Below are 9,863 nucleotides of genomic sequence, written 5' to 3' on the forward strand. Positions count from 1 at the left end.
GGACCCTGGCAATGGCGGGCTGCACAGGCTCCCAGGTTGGGAGGTGTGGATAGTGACTTGTGCCTGCACACAGGCTTCTTGGTAGCTGTAGCAGCAGCCTTATCATTTCATGCCTGTCTCTGGGGTCCCTGCTGATAGCCACAGCTTGCACCCATCTCTGGAGCTCATTTAGGCGGTGCTCTGAATCCCCTCCCCTTGCATACCCCGAAACAATGGTCTCTTGCCTCTCTGGCAGTTCCAGACTTTTTTCTGGACTCCCTCCCAGCTAGCTGTCATGCACTAGCCCCCTTCAGGCTGTGTTCACACAGCCTACCCCAGTCTTCTCCCTGGAATCTGACCTCCGAAGCCAGAACCTCAGGTCTCAACCCCACCTGCCCCGATAGGGAAGCAGACAAGCCTCTCAGGCTGGTGAGTGCTGGTCGGCACTTATCCTCTGTGCGGGAATCTCTCCGCTTTGCCCTCTGCACCCCTGTTGCTGTGCTCTCCTCCGTGGCTCTGAAGTTTCCCCCTGCCCACCCCCCGTATCCACCAGTGAAGGGGCTTCCTAGTATGTGGACACTTTTCCTCCTTCAAAGCTCCCTCCCCGAGGGGCAGGTCCCGTCCCTATTCTTTTGTCTTTTTTTTTTTCTTTTTTCTTTTGCCCTACCCATGTACGTGGGTAGTTTCTTGCCTTCTGGAAAGTGTGAGGTCTTCTGCCAGCATTCAGTTGGTGTCCTGTAGGTGTTGTTCCACATGTAGATGTATTTCTGATGTATTTGTGGGGAGAAAGGTGATCTCCACGTCTTACTCCTCCGCCATCTTGATGGTCTCCCTGCGTTCTTTCTTTGTATGACCCTTCTGCTTTTCCAGTTTTATCTGTCAACAGTGTCCTTCAAATACAGCCTCTACTTTAACGCCACTGATGATCTTTTACAAACCAGAAAAGCTCTTTGTTCTTCTGTGTCTGTGTAAATAGATTCAGCTGCCTCTAATGGTTGCCTCTTTTCTGATTCATAAAATCCTATTTATCTCTCAAGATCCAGCTCAAACGTCCCTTCTAATTTTAAGGCTTCCATTGCTCCATCTAACAAAATTAATTACTCTTTCCTTGGCATTCACAAAGCATGCTGTACTTATCTCTACTTTGTACTACATTGTGTTTCAATATTTAATTTTATATATAGTAGGGCCAGTACTGTTTGTGCATCTGTCTTTCTCCACCCAGTGAGTGAGTTCTCAGATCATGGACAATATTTTGTTATTCCTTTTTATCTTCCCCAGAACCTAGGACAATGCCTGAGTTTCCATTGGTTCTTAATGAATGCTGCCTGTATGGATAAATAAATAAAAATGTATCCCTTGAAATGTCTTGAGATTTGTCTTAGAGGGGGTTTAATCTTAGCAAATGGTAGGAAGTGGTGTATACTAGATTATAAGATATTATCAAGTTTCAGAATTTTGAAAAGACCACTGCTTTCTGAGTAACATATATTTTAATTTGAGTGTCTGAGTTTTGATGAAGAAATGCCTTATGCAACTTCTGGAACTAGAGAGAAAATTTGGATTTCTTAGGAAATGTATTTTATCATTTTGCTTGGCTTGAAGCAAACAATAAACGTTTAAATTCCTATTCTTGCCATTTTTGCATGCCCTTGAAATATGGTTATGGTTATTGGAGATTAAATAAATTACACAAATGGTATTTTAACAACTTTTTCCTTTTAAAATCATATCCTGAGATAGAGTTCCAAAAGTTCATGTTTCCTGACTTCTCAGCTGCCATAAAGTTGGACATAGCTCTTTAATTTAAAGGATTAAATTCGTTTTAACTGAAAGAGTAGAGCTTGGTTTTCTTTCACAGATTGCAGTGGGAACGTGAGTGCTGCAAAGCTATTAGACCTCTCATATGAAACATTTCAAATAATTTGGAATATCTCAAAAACTGACATTCAGTATCTCCCAAGCATGATCATCTAGAATATTAAAGCTAGAAGACCAGGTTATTTAATGATTTAGTACCTTTTTGGATATTCCAGTAGCACCAATTTAGTAAATCATAACCTCATCTGGAATAACATTTGATTCAGTAATATTTTTAAAATGTCTAATTAGCACAGAGTATGTATGGCAAAAATGTAGCAAGCCCAAACATAAGACAACAAAACTCAAGCAATAGGAAAGAAATCATTAAAGATGTAACATGTGAAATTGACCAGTGCTTTTTCTTATGATCATATAAATATTAAAAACATCTATTGGAAAAGAAGCCCATTGAAAATAAGATTTTATAGCAATTTGAAATGTGAAATTTCTATCTTTGACATGTTACTGATTTGCAGTGCCATTTATATAATCAACAAAATAACTGAAATAAGATTGCTTTTTCCTTCATTCAGTATGAGGTCCAAATTTTATCCAAACTTATTGCTACTGCCAGCATGGTAAAAAGTTCTATATGCAAGTTATCTTTAAATTGGGATACATACATTTTTATTTTTAATTTTACTTCAAAGTTGTTCGAAGCAGTTTCATTAAAGGCAAAAAAACACAGCTAATTTTCTTTTAAAAAACAACATAAGCTGCTCCTTTGATTTCTTTCTACATTAAAAAAAAATGCTGTCTGAATATACTTCAAACATCATGAGGCAAACATTCTTTAATTAAATGTTGATTTTTCACATCATTAACCAATTGGTTTTATTCTTTTTCTTCCCTTCTTATTTTGCGAACATCTGAAATTATCTTTTTTTTTAATAGTCCATTATGTATACTTTAGCTTTCTAAGTACACAGGGAACCTATATTTTCCCACACAACTATAACAAAAATTCATTTTTCTAATGATTTTAACTTATGCTCTTGACTCATCAGAAGGAATGCCAATTTTTCCTAAGGGAAGACTATGTTTTAACTATTTCTTAAATATTTCACATTTTCTAACTAGTTCAGGGTCAGATTCATTAAACCTTAAGTAAATTCATCTGAAAGTTTGGCTTTTCATTATTAATGCACTATTTTCCAACATTCTCTATTCTGTTACATCTTCCTAAGAGTAACTGGGACTGTTTAGAGTACTGGAGATAAACTGGTGAGAAAAAATCAAGCAGAAGAACCATGATGTAAAATGTAGCAGCGTGGACTTATTTCATTTTGTCCCTAAACAGAGGGTAAATGTGTGAAGGTAACTGCACTTTCAGCAATTAAAAAAGTTACATAAAAATAGTTTTCACTTACTGGAACATGCTTCAGAATAGATTTATCATTTGATTGCATAACCTGTTTCTGAGCTTCTTAAAGCAATCTGATTAATGTTAAAGACAAAATTAAAAACCATTTTTAGTCTTTTTCTTCCTTCAATACCTAGAAAAGAGGAAAATTTATGACTGTAGTTTAATTTTATTGCTACTGAATCTTCCTTAAAAATGAACTGGCAGATGCCATTACTAGGTTAATTGATTTAATAATGTTCCTGTGAATAAGCTAGCACTTCTGACTTGAATTGCTTTCTCAATTGATTGGTACTCTACAATAGAATTCTATAAAATGTATAGAAGGAGCAACAAGGAACTCAGCTCTGGATTTTTCAGTTAATTCATTAGCATTTAGAAGTCTAAGAAATCATTGCATTTTCAATTTGCTAAGTACATGGCATTTGTTACTAATAATTAGGCACACACATTGCTTTTACATAGGCTCTTTAAAATGCAGTCTTGTAAGAATCACAGTAGAAAAAAAAGTGTGTTAATAACCTAGTGGTGCGTTTATTTTTCAAATGCCAGCAAGTAGCACCTTCTAGGGATTTACAAGATGGAAGAAATCAAGATCAGTTAAGGTAACCTGCAGGGCAGGCTTGGTTCCGGAAAAAGAGGAGGAAAGGGGAGTGTCACAGAGAAACTGCAAGACAGGAGCTGCCACCTGAGACAGGAGTCAGGGGGTGGGGGGACATATCCAGTGGAGCACTGGGTCAGCAGGCAAGCAGGCAGGCTTCTCCTCACCCTGTGAGTTTCTGAGCCTTGGAACATTGAGAGACTTTGGGGGAATGTGGAGGGTGTAGGTGCCTGGCTCCAGTTTCATCTGGGGTGGGGAACAGGATGATGAAGAAGTCCCCACCCCAGAGATCTTCAGTCACTGAGAGACAAGCTTGGGAGAGAGGGTGATACCACTCAGAGTTGAGGGAAGGGCACTTGGATGAAGTAGGCAAGGGGCAGGTATGGTGGCATCAATAGCTGTGGTGAGGGTGCAAGCCACAGAGGGAACAGTGGGGTTACAAGAGGCCGGGCCTGGGGATGGTGGACTCAGACCTTTATATAGGCCTCTGAGGCCTGCTGTGATGGGGGCACCAGGCCCAGGAAGACCATGAACTCCTTACAGCACTGGCAGCTCACGATGACCCAGAAGGCCATATGTGACCATAGTTTGTCCCTCTGGTACAGGAAGTTCCCCACCCAACTACTCAATCTTTGCCCAGGACCCACAGGAAAATCCTACATTTGGGGTTCACCATGTTCTCTTCAATGTCCTTTACAAGCATTATAGTCATGTAGTGCTATGTTTATATACTGTATATCTAATAGAGATTTCTTAATTAATTAATTAATTAATTTGCACCGGGTCTTAGTTGCGGCAGGCAGGATCCCTAGTTGCCCACACAGGCTTCTTAGTTGTGGCATGCGAACTCTTAGTTGTGGCATGCATGTGGGATCTAGTTCCCAATCTTTAGACTTCTGGATCTTATATTTGTTTTGTAATGAGCACTACAAGTAAATAAAGCATGCTTTCTGGCATATATAAACACAAAGTAACCATTTTTCCACCTTGTCTTTTAAGGCTTAGCTCAATTCCCCTTCTTTAAGATACTTCTCTCCTTAGGGAATTATTTCTCTTTTCTGTGTTTTAATGGACTGTATGTATTTGTATTCACTTATCATGGTTTCTGCTATATTATATCATACAGATTTATTTGTCTATCTGTTCCACTAAGACTCCAGTAGAAGACACGGTATATAATAAATGCCCAACCATGTTTGTTCAATTAATTAACTCACAGTATTATAACACAACATGCTTCCTTGTTATCCTCTTAGTATATGGCTTCATTAACAAAATGTAATGACATCTTATTTTTGAGTGCTAATACATTTCTTGTTTAAGTAAGATTTCTTTCTTCTTATTTTGTATACTTATCAGTCCTTGAACATAGAACTATCATGAAAGCGATATTGATGTGGAAAATATTATAAATTTTTAAATTATTGTTTTTAATTTCTCATATCATCTATATATTTATTAAATAAACATTCCGTATTTATAATGAGACCTTTATTTCTTTTGAGTGGATTAAACAACACAAATTTATTTTCTCACATTTCTGTAGGCTGAAAGATTAAGGTGCCATCAAAATTGGTTTCTGGTGAGACCTCATCCTGGTTTGTGGATCACTACCTTCTCTATGTCCTCAGATGGCCTTTTCTCTGTGCACACATGGGAAGAGAGATCTCAGCTGTCTCTTCCTTTTCTATTGGATTAGATTCTATTCTATCAGATTCCAGTTCTATCGGATTAGGGCCTCATCTGTTTTTATGACTATCTATAAATAGTCCTATAGCTTAGGATTCAGACTGAAGGAGAATACTCTGCCTTCAAAAGACAGAAGAAATATTCTAAGTCAGAGAGGAAATCTTAGCACTAGTAGCTATGACCCTGGGTAAAGTATTTTTACTCTCCTGGGATCCCTTTCTTAAAATATTTAAATAAAGAAATCAAAACTCATTTTCCCCAGATTGGTCCTTGATAGCCAGAGAAGAGAAAACCTTATTCAATTTCTTATTTAAAAATCAATTTTATCTATTAAGTATTTATTAAGCATTTATTGAGGCAGGTCCTATGTTAAGCACTGAGAATATTTCTAGGATAAAATGTACATAATCCCTGTCCTCATTGAGATCACATTCTCAAATAGGTGACAAACGTTAACTAAACAATATTTATACAATTAAAATTAAGAAAACCGCTATGAAGAGCAGAGAGAAATATTCTAGCTGTTCCAGAAATATTTCTTTAAGGTAGTTCCATTTCAGACCATTTAGGTACTATATTAGATTACTATTGCCACAAACTCAGTAGTTTGAAACAATACAAATTTACCATCTTACGGTTCTGGAGACCAGAAGTCCAAAATGATTCTCACTGGGCTAAAGTAAAGATTTTCAGGGATGCACTCCTTCTGGAACAGAATTTGTTTCCTTTTTCAGCTTCTATAAATCACCCACATTCCTTTGTTTATAGTAAACTTCCTCCACTTCAAAGGCAGCAACTATGGTTGTCACACTGTTCTCATGCTGCCGTGCCTGTGGTTCTCTCTCTTCTGCCTCCCTCCTCTACTTTTAAGGTGTCCTGTGATTACACTGAACCCATCTAAATAATCTGGGAACATCTGTCCATATCAAAGTCAGCTGATTTTATCAACCCTATTTCCATCTGCAACTTTAGTTCTCATTTGCCATATAATCTAATATTCATAGGTTCCAGGTTTAGGATTCAGGCATCTTTGTGTGGCCATTATTCTGCCTACCACAAGTAGCAACGTAAATGAATGGGACTTCGCCCTGCAAAGGCAGGTAAGGAAGGAGAGCAGTTCAATCAAAGGAAACAACATGAGAGAAGACTGTAGACTGTAATAGAGTGGTATGACAAGGACAAAAGTGGTCTACCCCTCAAGCAGAGAGCACGGGTAAGAGTGAGACATGATCTGTTGACCTCATTACATAATGAGAATCGTTCTTTTGGCCAAAAAATACAGCCATTCACATTATCTAGTGACCCATAATTCCTGAAATTTCTAATGAAACTAGCATTTCCATCAGCAAGAATCTCAACAGTTAGTTATTTAAGTACAGGACATAGAACCAATATCAGAATGACCTAATCTGATGGCGAACACTTTGTTCCCTGTTCTTAACACAAAGTCAGATAAACTTCATCTTCTATCTCAGTAACATGGACAAGTTTCTAGTGGGTTCTTTAGGTGGTGACATCAGAAAGATTTGTCTAGGTGAATGCAATTTGAAACTTCATCAGTGTATTCTATCTGTTTTGCTAAATTTTTCAAATTCGTTAAAATTTTGCTAAATATTTGAATTTTACATTGTTACTGAACAAATTGAACTATGACTTATGTTTCACAATTAACATAGCTGTTTCATGGTCTATCATGTTTTGTATCATAGCAAGTTTATCTTTTTCTTCTTCTGTAACAGCATGAGACTGCATTGCTTGTGACAGTATTACCTTGTAACTTGGGATAGTCCCAAAACATCCCTCTCCATATTTCTGTTCATCCACCCTGTCTCCCTCCCTCATCAATCAAGGCTTCCAACATCAGAATTCCTGTCTTAAAAGTGGCTCTTATAGATGGAATATTTGTGTCTCCCTAAATTTATACATTGAAGTCCTAACCCCCAGTAAATTGGTGCAGCCACTATGGAAAACAGTGTAAAGTTTCCTCAAAAAATTAAAATTAAAACTACCATATTATCCAGCAATTCCACTTCTGTGTATTTATCCAAAGAAAACAAAAGCACTAATTTGAAAAGATGTATGCATCACTGTGTTCACTGCAGCATTATTTAAAATAACCAACACATGGAAACAACTTACATGCCCATCAATGGATGAATGGATAAAGAAGATGTGAGATATATATATATCTATATATCTATGTCTCTCTCTCTATCTATATCTATGTATCTATATATATATACACACATACATGTACACACACACAATGGGATATTATTCAGCTATGAAAAAGAATGAAGTCTTGCCATCTGCAACAACATGGATGGATCTTGAGGGCATTTTGCTCAGTAAAATAAGTCAGACAGCAAAAGATAAATATGATATGATCTTCCTTATATGTGAACTCTAAAAACAAAACAAAATAAAACAAACAAACAAAAAACAAATGAGCTCATGGACATAGAGAAGAGATTGGTGGTTTCCAGGAGGTGGAGAGTGGAAAGTAGGTGAAATGGGGGAAATGGGTCAAAAAGTAAAAATTCCAAGTTAGAAATGAGTAAGTCATGGGGATGTAATGCACAGCATAGTGGCTATAGTTAATGCTGTATTGCATATTTGAAAGTAGCTAGGAGAGTGGACCTTGAAAGTTCTCATTATAAGAAAAAAAGTTATAACTATGTATGGTGATGAATGTTAACTGGACTTACTGTAGTGATAATTTTGCAGTACATACAAATATCAGATCATTACATTGCACACCAGAAACTAATATTATGTCATTATACTTCAATAAAAACATCTAAGATGAATAAGTAAAAACAATAATAAACCTATGCATTTATCTTCGTGTCTTCAATATATACCTATAAAGTTATCAGTTAGAATATTTTACTCCCAGAGCTTGAAGAAGTTTAATGCTTTTTACAAATCTAAATTTATATTACATGATAATGAACCTTACATAAAATTTACTTGACACTTGTCAAGCATTTAAAGAAAACGGAGAATCTGTAATTTGACTTTCAGTGAACTATGAGTGAGTGAATAGAAAATATTTTTCAATTGAGAGTTAAGGGTAAGTGACTGGAGGGATAGAAAATAAGTCACCCTGAAAGTCTGAATTTCTGAAAAATTTCACAAAAGCTCTAACTTAGTCTAGGATTTTTTTTTTTGCGGTACGCGGGCCTCTCACTGTTGCGGCCTCTCCCGTCGCGGAGCACAGGCCCCAGACGCGCAGGCTCAGCGGCCATGGCTCACGGGCCCAGCTGCTCCGCGGTATGTGGGATCCTCCTGGACCGGGGCACGAACCCGTGTCCCCTGCATTCACAGGCAGACTCCCAACCACTATGCCACCAGGGAAGCCCTAGTCTAGGATTTTTGATACATACTGGCATTTAAACAAATTTAGAATTTAGAAGTTATTAATATATGCCAAATATAAATACATATTTCTTCTGCATCATAACTAACTCTTAACTAGTAAAAGCTTCCTATTAATTATATGAATCACAATTTTTATTGAATACTAATAAAAATGAATTACAGGCCTTGAAAAGAATGTCACCTGTTCAATTTATATGACTGTTTCATTTTTAATCAGAGCTTCTTCTCAAATGGTTCTTCTTTTTTTCATAGTCACAGAATAAAGGAATTGTTAGAAATGGACCTTGGTAATTAGGCTCTAAAGATGAAAAATTTTAGTGGTGACAGGATGACAGAATTGAATGATTAGCAAAGGAAAAGCAAAGTTTCTATGAACTTACCATACGTGCAATTTTCTCATTTATAAGCATGTCACTTTACCACTAAATAAGAATTATTTTTGAGGAAAATAGAATGCTATATGATTTTTTCTTCCTGCTAAAATGGGCATAGATAACCACATATCCTACAAGTAGGGAGTATTTGTACATTCAAAACTGGGTCAAGGAGGAGAAAAATGATGGGGGTGTTGATCAGGAGTAGAAAGACTGGACAAAGTGTTACTAAAATGCAAATAAAATTGGGGAAGAATCACATTTGCATATAATTTTAACTGAATACTATTTATCAAATATCTGGATTTTTTATGGTTTTAAAAAATAATAGATTATTTAAATAATAATAGACAAATCTAGTTACAAAGTGGCACGCAAATGATTATAACATCTTTATTCATAATCACTCCAAACTGGAAGCAATCAAGATGTCACTCAGGTGAATGTGTAAACAAACTGTGATACAGCCATACAATGGAATACCATCCAGTTTTTAAAAGGAATAAACTAACAAGCCATTCAAAGACATGGTTGAATTTTAAATGCATTCTGTAAAGTGGAAGAAACAGTGTGAAAATTCTACAAACTGCATGATTGTAGCCATTTATAT

The sequence above is a fragment of the Aethalodelphis obliquidens genome, unplaced genomic scaffold (genome assembly GCF_003676395.1).
Source record: "Aethalodelphis obliquidens isolate GAN/ISIS:26980383/991018 unplaced genomic scaffold, ASM367639v1 scaffold67, whole genome shotgun sequence".
NCBI lineage: Eukaryota > Metazoa > Chordata > Mammalia > Artiodactyla > Delphinidae > Aethalodelphis > Aethalodelphis obliquidens.